This window comes from Ascaphus truei, chromosome 3 (genome assembly GCF_040206685.1).
Source record: "Ascaphus truei isolate aAscTru1 chromosome 3, aAscTru1.hap1, whole genome shotgun sequence".
In the NCBI taxonomy this organism is placed as follows: Eukaryota; Metazoa; Chordata; class Amphibia; order Anura; family Ascaphidae; genus Ascaphus; species Ascaphus truei.
In genome coordinates this window covers 225,023,861-225,037,727 of record NC_134485.1, presented here as the reverse complement: position 1 = coordinate 225,037,727, position 13,867 = coordinate 225,023,861, and the positions used below count along the sequence as shown (strand labels likewise).

The following is a 13,867-nucleotide window of genomic DNA, read 5'->3' as shown; positions in this document are numbered from 1 at the left end:
ACGGCAGCAATACGATTGTTTTGAATTTCACAGATCAGAGAACAGTTCATTAACAAAAACGTCAAAAAGAGGTAGGTGAGAGATATTAGAGCATATTATCCAACTCTTCAGTCTATGAGTGTTAATTGCCTTTGAATGTATTTGTTTTAGAATAAAGGGTTGTGGAAAGTAAAGAATTGGAAACACAGTAATTGTGTAAGACAATACCAGCCAGTGTAATTCAGCAGCATGCTTGTGCTCATTGGGAATGCAGTACTGGTTGTTTCAGCATTAGGCATTCTCCTCATGTTTCACATAAATGCATCCTGTCCTCATGAGAGGATGGGCAGTGCATTTGCTCTGGCTTATTCAAATTGAATGTTAGTAAAAGGAGAATTCTCAGCAAATACACAGGGGTCTGGATTTTTTTGGAAGGCGATAAAAGGTTAAGTCATTTGCAGCTTCTTTTTATTGGATGGTGTTAGCTGGGGGTGCACTTGCCAGAGTGTTTGCTGGGATTATGGACTGCAGCATTGCGTGCTGTACCTGATGGAGACAAGAATATTAACAGAAAGATAACATCATTGCTTCAAATGTTTTTACCTGTTGTAGTCAGCACTTGGTTTGTAAAGTATTTGCCTCAGACCATATTCCTGGTGCTCAAAATAGGACTGCTCATGTTTCTATTGGTACGTATTAACAGTATTTTGTTTAATTTATAGTGCAAATGAATTCAATGCAGTTAACAATTGTTTGCACCATCTAGCCTAATAAACACATTTGAAGACAGACACTGCAACTGTACTTTGTTACAGCCATTTTACTTAGTATGAATGAGAAGCAACAGCAGCAGCAACAGTATCAGAGGGGGAAGAGAGAGGAGAGCATTGAATCTGAACTTGACATGTTTATCCACAATGCATTCAAGGGTAGCTGCACAGTTCAGAGACAGCTGCCCCTTTCTGTGTGAAACACAGCCATCACTTTTCTATTATCCTTTTGGGACAAGTACGGCAAACAGCAAGTGAAAAGGTAAGGCTAAAATGTTAATAGATCTCTTTATATTTTCAATCATGAACTGTGACCACGCACATTTATTTGGAAAAGGAATAAATAAGATGTTAGTCTAGCTGTCACTGTAATGGCATTTGATATTGGCAATAAAATAGGTGAATGCACAATCTTATCAATACCATTTTTTCTCAGATTAAATATTTCAGTGCAAAGATATAATGAGCAGAATGGTCTTAACACTGGATGTTCGTGTGCATGGAAGACATGGTTTTCTGCTTTTAAGTTTACAAGGCGATTTAAATGTGGCTTATGTATTAATCTATATTAAAAGGGTGTTCACGATTAGATATGGGATTTTTGGGGAACACATCTATAAGGTAGATCAATAGACACACATCTACAGACCATCTCAAAGCCTTTGGGTTTAAAATGATAATAGAACATTGCATGCTCCATTTGATGAAAGCTACAAAACAACAAGGAGATTAATGGCCCAGGGTCATAGATCCCTGAATATTACGATACATTCGCTGCAATGAGTTTTCACTGGGGGGGCATATATCTTTCATTCTTCCTATTGGTAGGAAATTCACTCCTCAAGACTAAACTTTATGAGAACAGTGCATCAAAAATGTTTTTTTCCTCAGTCATCATAGAAAATACTGGTTAGCTGGCACCTTATCAAATGCTACTGTATGCTTAGCTTGATCCTCAGCAGGCACATAGATTGTGTGGTGGGCTAACAGCATAGGTCTTTTAGGTCAATGTTTTCTTTCAATATGACCTTTTGATTGTTGTAGTGTTTGCATTTATGACAGTTATTGTATTTAAGTTTAGTAACCCTGTACTGAGCTAATCAGCTTGACTGCAAAGCAGTTACTCCTAACGAACACCTTCCTATTTGTATTCAGCAGCACCTATATTGTAATTTGTAGACAGCAACTGGTTTTGAGTTATTTAACGATTTTGAGTTAATTGGGTATATTTATCTTTTATTTAACATGTCATGTGCGTAGCATATTAAGACACATTTCAAGCAGCTCTTGTTCATTGCAATGTTTCCATATAAAAAAAGAACAATTGTGATTGAGGCGCGTATTTCTCTTTGCAGACCTGCAACTTTAATTAGAAAACACAAAAGTGCGGCTAGAATAAAAACTTGGACCGTTGAAAGGAGGTTTTCAAATGTGTGGTTTTTTTTCTGCAAAATGGGCTTAATTACATACCTTCCACATGTAAATCATTTTAATAAGTGTTTTAACCAAGAGGCCAGTTTGTATTTCATTATTTTATTGCTACAAGCGCATGGTTCATCTACCACTGGTGCTTAATATAATACATTATGTAAGAGACCACACTGCATTTGCTCGCTCAACCATACAATCTGTTTTTTCCCAAGCACACTAACATCTAAAATATTTGCCTCATCACACCTGGTCTACTTGACCCTCCTTCCCCATGAGCACTGGTTTATATACTCCATGCAATCTGTGAACCAGCAATCTCTTTCTCACTGCCACTGCTATTTGTGCTGTTTTTGTCCGTCCCGTTATCTTACTGAAATCCCTCTACGCCACCAGTTTAAAAAATAAAACATATGAGAGATTCAACAACAGTACATGAAAATAATATTGGATAAGATGGCGGGGTTGTGGGTTACCTAACTTTACATTTATTTCAGATTTTGAAAAAAAAAAAACGAACAGGTTTTAATATGCAACAGAGATTGGTTTGGACTGCAGCAGAACATGGAAACCCCATCCTCCAGGCATTATTTGTAAAGATCATAACAATGCTTGTAAATGCAGATTGCATTTTATTTTAACTTGCATATGCACAAAGTGCAGTGATCTGTTTAAAGAAGTGTCTGACATACCACCCAGACCACTGGTCGGGTGGCATTTATTCCAGACTTTACAGAGATTTTTGATGCACGGGATATGAGATAATGTGTCGTCCCTAACTTCTACTATAGCCATCTCCTAGATCATAAGCTAACACCTATACTGACACTTAAACGCATGTTTAAAAAGACCCATTAGTCGTCAGTTTTACTGCAAACTGGCCCTATGCTTCCATTAATAATACTCCTCAGAAACCCATTGATGGCTATTTAGAACTATGTATTTATGTGAATTATGCATGTTTTCTTTCTTTTTTGTCAAAACAGTTTTATTTACTTTATTGGTATCCAACGATAAAAATATTCATATAAATTAATATGATTTATATAAATTAGTTCAGTAAAAGACATTTCAATTGACAGAGTACAATACTAGTGAATAGCCTGAATGATACCATTATAAAATAAATTCCTAGCATAACCAGTGCTTCAGAGGTGGAGGAATGTATTTCTCACATGTAATAAACATTTTGTGGGAAAGGAGGAATGCTATCCCCTCGAAGCATTGCTACTCTGCATAATGACAATGGATCACCTCCAACCCAACAACGTTTTGTTTCCCTGTAGAGGCAAATTTCAAGTCTGTTTATTGATTGTTGTATTAAGTTTAGTTTCTTTTTTATTTATAGTCTTGCTTTCATTGGCCCACCAACTCATCCATCCATTGTTTAAACTGGTAAAAAATTAGTATAACTACAGAATATTTCCCCTCAACTTTCTGAAGGGATTAAAGGTAGCTACAGGAATACAGTGGTGGTTGGCAGTTGTAATTTTTAGACGGTCCCAATATTGTTTTTGGGGGGCTTCTTTATCTAAGTAGAAGCAGCTTTCAGAAAAATAAAAAAACATCTTGTCAACCTCAGTATTGCCTTATTTTAGTGTACATCCTTTCAAGGATGAGTTGTATTTTTTGATTGATGTTCACCAGCACCAAACTGTTACTCCCTTCCACCCAGTAGTGCAAAGTACCTTTTTCCTCTCTCTCGTCTTAATAGCATTATTTGTAAAAGCAGAATTATCTATGTACTGTACCTGTATGTTAGTAGGGTGTCTTTTCACATTTGGTATTCTTGTGCAGTCTTCTTTTATTGCACAAGAAAGAACACCCCACGGGAGGATCACTCTCGGGCTATCAATCACTTGGATGGACTTATCAAAGCAATATGCAGCTCTTGGACACTTCTTCATTCCCAATCAATAACTGAAAAGTAGAGTTTCATAATTTCCCCTTTTGCACCTCACTTCCTGTTCTCTTAAATTATTCCTCTTTCTTCAATTTGCTAATAAATATGGGATATTAGCTGCACATCATTTTTATACTTCACTTTTTACATATCAAATGTTATTTGCCGTTTTATAAAGTTGTGATATAATAATTCAGAATCTTGTTGCCTCAAGGTACGAATTGTGCTTCTTCTACTTCAGTTGTGAATTTATATGGCAAGTAGGCACTGCATGTAGTCACTGCAAATAATAACTTAAAGCATTCAACTAGCATGCATGGTCAGCAGAAGTTAGCTGTTCTAAGCTGTTAGACTTGAGATCCGGCATTTCATTATCTGTCCTTCTGCTACAAGCAGGATTAATTATTTTTACTCTGTTCAAAGATGTTGTCCATTTGGTGCAGTAATAAGCAATATGCAATGTGAATTTCAATTTTTTTTTACTTGTTAGTCACGATAGAGATTCAATACTATTCAGATAGAAAGGAAGTACAATTTATTGTGGATTTTGAAAGTCTTCATGGTCTTAAATTAGGATTTACTGTACGGCAAACTGCCTAAACCTGCTGAAGATGCTGTGAATGGCTGTATATAAGTGTTTTTTTTTTATATATATATACAGTATTGATTCAAAAAAGAAAAACCGCTGCACTCACCAGAATGAATCAATAATGGAGAAAGGACCGGAAGGTCCGAAACGTTGCTCCATTTTTGTTGTGTTTACCCCTTGATGCTTGCAGATGAATTAAACTTGATATATTATTGATTAATTCTGGTGAGTGCTGCACATTTTTCTTTTTTGAATCTATCTATTTTGTTGCTGGATGGTGATCCTGGCAAGCACCCTGATCTAGAAAGATAAGCTATGTGTCCTACCTTGCCCACATAGAGTGCCCTGAACATTTTGTGTTATGCGTGTGTATATATGTATATATATATATATATATATATATATATATATATATATATATATATACAGTATATAGTAGACCACTGTATCCCCAAAGGAGAGACAAAAAACAGCACTCTAGGTATATGCAAAAATCATGTAATAAAACATAATACAGGCACAAAAAAATCACAAATCGGATTTTTTGTGCCTGTATTTTGACTTATTACATGATTTTTGCATATACCTAGAGTGCTTTTTTTGTCTCTCCTTTGGGGATACAGTGGTCTACTATTAATCTCTATAGAACACGCAGCTACCCTTATTTGCCAGTTGAGTGCCTACTGCTGTATATATATATATATATATATATATATATATATATATATATATATATATATATATATATATATATATATAGTGACAGATATGAGGGAACAGTAGTGAAAAGAGGATATTACGGCCCTAAATTAGTGCAGGGTTTCTGCTCCACTCCACGGTTTGGAGATTTACCAAGGGGAATCCAGACCGGGACTTCTAGCTCTCCCAGCTTTCACAGGACTGGAGCAGCTGATTGAGCAGGGAGATGATTAAAAGGCTGCTCTAAACAGAGCAAGACAGAGCTGTTTGACTCTCAAGAGGAGGGTGTGCTGAAAAGCTGTGTTATGCTGAGAAAAAGACTTTTGTTTTGTTTGTTTGATTTATTCCTGTTATCTGCTGCAGAATTTGTATGGCAAAATAAACAGGCCAAGCTTATCACCTCTGTGTCAGAAGACTGTCTCCTCTACCTGGAAGGCTGCGTGAAAGTGCTGATCCTTGGACAAAAGGTACAGAGCAAGAAGATACTTTGTCACTATATATATATAGCCCCCTTAAACAGAACGGGCTATATATATCTTTCTCCTACTGTGGTAAGTCCTGTTAAGGGCAGGCGCCAGTAGTAATCATGGGTTTTCCCCCTTCACGCCCTGCCCTGAGTGATAGATGCAGGCCCCTGACTCTGCTGCAGGCCCCTGACTCTGCTGCAGGCATGAGACAGAGGGGAGGTCCTGCTGACATCACGAGGAGTGGGGCTGACTCTATTTAGTAACCAGTTCCTGTGAGGACTGGTGGTTGTTCTCTCTTGTCAGTGACTCTAGTCAGTGACTCTTGTTATGTGGAGTTGGAGGAGAGAGGTTCTGTCCTGGGACCAGGAGAGAGACTATGGTCCTATGAGATTGTATAGCGAGCAGAACTAGAATGGACCAATGCCCCTCCTCACCCTACTGAGGGGGTGAGGGGGAGAATCTACCCCCACCCAGAGGATACCCTCTGAGGTGGGCATTGGGGGTATTGAGGCCCCAGAGACCATCCTGCAGGAGTACAGTCTGGAGGAGAGGAGAGGAGGAGGAGATCTGGTGTACATTTAGAGTGCCTTGAGCATATAACCTGTCGTGTACTGCTGCTGCTGTGTGCCAGAAAGACAATAAAGACCTTGCTGATTTTACCTAAGACTGTGTGATTCTGGAGCATTCACCTTGGGACCAGGGATCTTCTTCTATAAGGGTCCTACCCCACATCCCTGGGAAGTTATAGAAGATGGAGGCGCTGCACCACTAGGAGAATGGAGGCAACTACCCCAGAAGCCTGGTCCTGTGTCCCCAACATCACCGCGGGAAGCTCAGGCCCTCCTGTTACCTGCAGGTACGCACCACCAAAGCACATGTAGCCAGCCCTCATACACCCTAGATATAGCATCTGTGTCTGGGGGGGGGGGAATATGGGTTACATTTTGAGGTGTACTGCTGAGATCAGAAACAGGACAGGCTTTCAGCAAAGCAGAACGGGAATAGTGAAGTGCACTCTCCGTGCAAGTGCTGGAGAAAGTAGGGTGCAATTGCACACCAGGAGTTGTCAGGGGAACGGAGACTCCCGCACAGCATGCCCTGAGCGCCCTAAGAGGGTGGTGTAAGATGGGTGCCTAGCTATAGCTGTTTGAGTCCCTTGAGGCAGATAGTGTGAAGCAACTGGGGGGGATAGCCTGCTAACTTGTCCAGGGACCATGGCCCAGGACCCGCACTATGAGTGGCCAAAAGTAGGGACGCCCGTACTTAGGGAGATAACCGGTACACTAGCCAGCACCCACATAAAATGCACCACAGAGCACTTGCAGGAACAGTCACAGAATACAGTGCACAGAGAAGGAGTTCTGCCTAGCCTGGGGTATGCCACCTCATATCAGTGGGCATAGTCAGAAAGCATGCAGAGAGCATCAGGGAGTGTTAAGGAGCAAGTGGAGGTTCGTCAGTGTCTAGGAACGTGTTACACCGTAGACACTGAGAATAGTGCACATTTACATGTGGTGGGCTCATCGTAGATGGCGGCCATCACTACAAGTGCTCCGCGGAGCAAAGAAGAATCCAAAATGGCGACAACTGCGCCATCCACGGCCCAGCAGATAGCAGCCGAACTTAAATGGCGATTCCCGCCAATCCTGGAGCGCACGTGTATCGTGCAAAGAGACTGTATGAGAAATGTGGCGGGAGATGTGCAGGGTTTTGGCGCCAAACCCAGATCCCCTGCAAGAGGAGCGGAGCGGCGCGAAAGCCGAAAGCCCACCCACCTGTGCTGTGACTGGCCAACAAACCAGGCCACGTCACACTGATAGGAGTGCCCCACCTCTTGTTTCCACCAGAGGGAGGGGGCACAAGGAGAGCCAATCAGGAGAGTCTTCCCCAGCAAAGGGAGGGACAGGAAGCGAGAGCGAGGAGCTTCACTTCTGCCTGACATTCGAAGAGCAAAGGAGCTGAAACATTGAACTGTTCCACCCCTGAGCTAAAAATGTCCGAACTGAGCACCACGATTTACTAGCTACCAGGAGGCTTACTGGTAGTGGAGGTGGGGGAGCACAAATACCTCTGGTGTCTGTGCGTCCACTGCGGGATAAGCAGAGCGGTCCCAAGCACTAAGGCACGATGCCCTCAATGCGGCACGTACTACCTGTGGCCTAATGAGCCATGGCCACTGATCGAGACCCCGCAGGGTGCCTCTCCGGGAACTCTAACGGAGGTGGCGGAGACGAAAGACAAGGCTGCCCTAGTTCCCCGTTTCAACCATGCGGGAAGAACCAAGGCCCAGCCAGCTACAGAGCCGAGAGAAACGTCGGCGGAGAGGAGCGCAACCGCAGTGGAGGTACCGGAGCGGGCCCGTTTCGTACCAATACCCACTGGCTGTATCGCTGAAGAACCCGGTGACTCCCTTGCGGAGGATCCGATAGTAATATCCTCGGAGGAAGAGGTTGGCGTAACATCGGTGGCGATGCGCCTGCCGGCGAACCACCCCAGCGGTAATTAAGAGGAGCAGACGAGTCCAGACACCTTCCGATGGCGAGCGCTGGTGCGGCCTGAGGCCCGTAGCAGTCCCACGGCTGTGGTGACTCCCAGTGCGGCGGAGAGGATGTCCGAGACGACTCCGGAGGATCCCGAGTACAGCAGCCGGCAGCGGAGCGGTAAGGAGACTTCACCACCCCCTTACTTCCGCCAGGCGAAGACGGCACCTGCAGAGGACGGCACCTGCAGAGGACGAGAAGGAGAGGCTTGCGGCCTACTTGTCCGTCCGCGAACCGGATGCTCCACCACCGCCCCTTCCGGTCCTCGACGCACTTCCGGTGCGTGACCACGGAGCAGATGGAGATTCCGCGGGCACCGGCGATGATGCCGCTTCCGTGTCCGATGGGAAACAGGGGCCCGGGAGCGCTATTCTCCACACGGAGAGTAGCTATGGCAGCTGCAATGGCCACCCTGAAGAGCCGAGGCCCATCCAGAGAAGCGCGAAGCATGGCGGAGAAAGCAACCAAGAAAGCGCCCGCTGGTCGCGGTATTACCCGCTTGCTGGACACTGACTTGAACATTGCCCCAGCCCCAACCCCTAGCTCCATCACCCCGGCCACTGCCCGTGCCCCGTCACGAGTGTTGTCACCGGGACCTAGCGGGGATAAATTGAGCAAGTACCCCAAATATTCCAGAGATGTGCGGGACTGGGAATTGAGCGATGAGGGGTCTGATGGGGAAATACCATATGCCAATGTGATACGTGTGCCTAACCCTGTCCCTTTTTCTCCTACAGCTAGAGGGAGGGCCCGAGGGTCCCACACTACAGCAGAGGCTGGGTCTGTCAGTGAGGTGGTTCAAAGTATTTCAACGCCAAAGGGAGGAGAGATTGCTCGCGCTCTACAGAGGCGGGGACATCCGGTGTCTCATCCCAAGCAGAGTCAGAGGCAGAAAACACTAGCCCCTTATTAGAGTACGAGCACCGTGACAAGTGGTGGGCACCCTTATTCACTGGGAACCACGAAGGTATGGACCGCTCCAGGTTCCTGTTAATCAGGAACAATGTAGTTGATTATTGGTGGGCGGCAGGTGCCTATACTCCTCAGGAGGTGGCGGACGAAATAGACCACAGTATCGGGAGATAGAACAGAAGCTAATTCTGCCGAGGGGATCCAGTATTCTGTACGATGACATTGCCCCTACCGAACCAGGGTTCTGGGTACTGCCAAGCAGGGCGGGTCGGCATAAGAAACTCACGAAGTTGAGCCGAGCAGACAGAGCCATAGTGGCTAGGTATAGACAGTCCCATGGGTAGGAATACCCCTATGTGCCTGAGCCTATAATGCAGGAGATTGAGGAACAAAGAGACAGTTGGCTCTGAGAAGCCGTGCAAGAATATTTGAGGACAAAATTTGGTAAAGCTGGTTACCATAATGAGGACCGGATAAGTGAGTTGGTCAGGATCTGGAGTATAGGACGGTGTATATATATGCACAGCATAATATATCGGCCAGAGCATGGGTCGGTACAGTCCTTCTTTGTGACCATTACGGATCACAATGGAAGAAAAGTAAGGAAACCTGATCCGAAGCATTATTATTAGGGTTCTCCCTGTTGGGAGTAACCGGGTTTTTTGTGTGACTACCTCATGTGGTATATGTTATGCTTAACACACTGCCATGTTGTATTTTGTTTCCCAGGTTTGTTCACCGCAGGATGGTACTACTAAAGTTAGGTCCAAGTGGGGACCATTGGATTCCACCAGAGGGAGAGTGTAGCCCCTCTTCCCCGTAACAAAAAGGAACCACCTGTGCTGCCGTTACCTGTGGCTCACAGAAGGCCTGAGCCTCAGCCGCTTGGAGTCTGGGGTGATCTCTTGTTCGCCTCGGTGCAGTGCCTCCCCCTGGGAGGGATCCCAGTGCAGCGGGATAGCCCCTCTCAGGGGCCAATTGCAATAGTAACCACACACACAGAGGTATATAATAACTGGGTTTACTGAATATAGAATGACGGCAACCTGCACCACACAGTATAACACACACAATACAATAGAGTACACAGGGTGAGTGTCTCCAATGTACATAGCACCAATATCCCTGGTGTCCTTCCCCAATGTCAGTCCCCACCCAAAAGTGTAGGGAGTAGCGCTACCCCTGTTGACAGTTGGTGCACTTTTTCTTCCCCGGGCACTCCAGTACCCGGGTAACGCGACTAACACAAGGGATCCGTCAAATCCACCGACATATGTCTGTCCAGTCCTTCTCCGGTCCACAGGCGTCCACCTTTGAGGGGTCTCCAGCTGGAGTGTGTCCCTATGAATAGTGTCTCTGATAATAGAGGCCTGGGTCTGGTCCCAGACTACAGGCCGTGCACACCACGTGGCGTCTCTCCGCTGGGGCTGTACTCTATTGCTACAATGCTAAATGGAGCGTCCCTATCTGGGGCTTGCCCTGCAGCACAAGGTAGAAGGGGACTGAAAGGCAAATCTGTGCTTAGTCCAGAGGAGCACTGCCCTCTGGACACTACCTCAACCTTTGCCTTCCGACTGCGCGAGAGCAGTGCCAAGCACGCCAAATATATCTATTCCCTTCACAGGCAATGCAGCCGCCCAATTGGCTGTGCTTGCCCCTGTGGGTACCTGCCCTGGAGCTTGCTGGGACTTGTGGTCTATGCGGAGCCTGCCCCTAATGGCCACCGCACTCTCAGCCATACTGCGCATGCGCGTGGCTTTCATTGCACATGCGTGATTTGCAAAATGGTCACCCCCAGTGTCACGGAGCTCTTGAGCTCCTCCGGTAGATCGCAGCCTCCCCGCACTATTGCCGGATCCACGCATACCGCTGGCAGCACCAGGACATACCCAGTAGCCGTCCCCTACCCCACGGGCAAGGAAGTAAGGGGAACCTGACTACATAAGTGCTATATATATAAATTGGCTTATGAAATGTGCTCTTGATAACAGTGCTTCTGTGTAAGACATTCATCATATTATGATTGTTATGATATAATGATAAGGTATGCTGCTGTGGTAAGGTTGTTGGTTATTCTGAAAGTACATTAGTAAAAAGGGTTACCTGGAGTTACTGTACTTCCATATTGCTGCAAAATACTGAACTATAAAATGATTTGTTTCTAAAAAAAAAAAAATGCAAATAAAATCTTTAGGTTTTATTTATTTGATAACCCTGGTGTATATGTTTGCACCAGATTTGAACTATGGTAAGGGGAACCATTTATTTATTATGGGATTATAATGGGAGGGAGGGATTAATGTATTAACCCCTAATTCTGCCTGCAGTTTATTCATGGTATTACAGGACCCTGATATAGTGAAGGGATTAAATCTGCATGATATATTCCTTACACTTAAAAAAAAAAACTGTGCATGCTGAAACAAAGCTACTGTATATCACACATGTAACATTTAGCAAAAAAATTATAATGCAGAATCAATATGGGTTTACATTTCACACCTAGTAAAGCCAGCACTGAAACTGGCGAATAGCTGTGTTCTTACTGTATAAGTTACCAGCTGTGCATATTAATGTGGTCATTGCATATAATAGCAAAAACACATCCCTGAAATTAGGGTGGAGCTTGTTTTATAATATATCTTGTGTCTTCCAAGCTACTTCCACAGCAAGGGGTTAATCAGCACAAAAAGATTTAAAAAAATATTCTCTAAATCACGTTTCTGTTTTTTTTTTTTGTTTGTTTTTTAACCAATTGTATTTTTTACGCAATAAAGTAAGTGAGGGGGGATAATATTTTACTGACAGCTTTAATTTTGCATTGCACTCATTGTGACATAACAGAAATATGCAGAACTGTCACTTGTGAAATGCACTGTCCTTCAAGCTAAAGTATTTTTATGCTGAGAATAACTAGTTGCATTTGGCATTCCTGTTACAAATACAGTATGTAAATGCTAACATAAGGCAAAGGGAGACCTTGCCCCGAAGAGTTTACAATCTAAGTGGTATTTTACAAGACACTAGAAGTAAAAGTGCATTTATTAAAAGTGCAAGAGTCAGTAGTGTAGGTGCAAATAATTGGGTGAAATACTTCTTTTAAGGGGTGAATTTTTAGCTGGGCTTTAAAAATGGAAAGGGGAGGTGCAGTTGATGTGATTGTGACCCCATGTAATGGAACTTTGTAGAATTATGCCAGGCAATATCATTCTTCCTTTGGATAATCTTCAATTCATTTACAGAAAAGAATAATCTGTCATATCTGATTTTGCTTGCAAGTTGTATTGAATTTGATAAACGGAAACTATTTTCAGATAGATAAAGTATTTTCACGTACTTTGTATATTGCTTTTGCCTTTTACTATGTACTAACAATTACCAGTAATAACAAGTTATAGCACATTGAAAATGATGACTATGGAGAAACTCACTGCCTTCCTAAAACATAACAGTGAAGAGGTTTAATTAGAGGTGGGATCCCTGGATAGATATTTAGAACTAAGAAAAGTGAATTCCCTTCTCTTAAAAACAGAAGGACAACAGAAATTAAGGAAAAATTGAGAGGGCCATCACGGTAGTGTCTATACAGAGAAAAGGACGAGATACACTAGGTTTCATTAGGATTATTACTGTTATAATCTAAAGGCGAATCTGAAGAATGGGCTTTGATTAGATTATGATATATTAACTCAATGTAAAAATTATAATGTTACCTTCCTCTCAGCCACTCCACTCCCTCTTTAACTTCTGTAAACCTCCTCTCTCCTGATCCCTTATTTCTTTTTATTATTATTTGTTGTAAATATCGAACATTTCCATAAAATTATGTCTTAAAAAAAAAAAAAAGAGAGAAAATGTGTTTACTAGTAATAAATATAGGTATTTAAATCCTAGTTTCATAGCAGTTTAAAAATATATAAAGGGTATTTAAGGATTAAGCAAAGTAAAAAATAAACCGTGGAAAAGACAATAACTCTTTATACATTCGGACTCGATAATGTATCAAATCATAACATGTAGTGTACAGCAGTTTTTTCACTACATGGTTCAAGTGTATTTTGTCTATGCTGAAGCTATCATTTGAGTTTCACTTACTTCCTGTGTGCTCTTGAATATTGTGGTTAGTATATACTGTACTGGTAGAAGTGGAAAATAAATGTTGTATCTGTTCTGTGGTTACACACAGCTTTTATTTACGATACTTACTGTACATGCTGCTTTCTTTTGAAGGCTGATGAAGAGTGGTGATAGTCTATGTTCTGCATGACAGGATGATAAGAACTATAACATGAGGAAACATTTGAATGTCTGGTCACCAAGGAAAATATATTTAATATATAAAAAAAAATAACATAGTAATAATAAATAACAGGATTAGTTGTTTTTACAGTTTTTCCAAGGTTGTAAAAGTAGCCTTTTCAAACAGTACAACATAATTATAGTATAGGTAACCATTGCCATAGTTACTAAGCGGTGTTAAGCCATAAGGCACCTTACAGCTCATTCATGTGAATAGGCCTCAGATTAACCGTATGACTTAGCACTGCTTAGTAAACCTGCGACAAAGGTCTATATTCATT

The 13,867-nt window shown here is 42.8% G+C and overlaps 1 protein-coding gene across 11 annotated transcripts in view; it reads left to right on the top strand.

Moving 5' to 3' along the window:
- The window catches only part of FRMPD4 (FERM and PDZ domain containing 4), a 585,463-nt gene that overhangs the window by 192,341 nt on the left and 379,255 nt on the right, over window positions 1-13,867 (top strand). For 2 of the 11 annotated variants that reach the window (XM_075590237.1, XM_075590231.1), the window contains exon 1: window positions 691-1,011. The exons of 7 other annotated variants lie outside the window; for them this stretch is intronic. The gene's annotated coding sequence lies outside the window, so the exon portion shown is untranslated. Of the gene's footprint in view, window positions 1-185; window positions 669-690; window positions 1,012-13,867 lie in introns of those variants that run through there. 2 more of the 11 variants (XM_075590238.1, XM_075590232.1) reach the window with 2 other exon arrangements.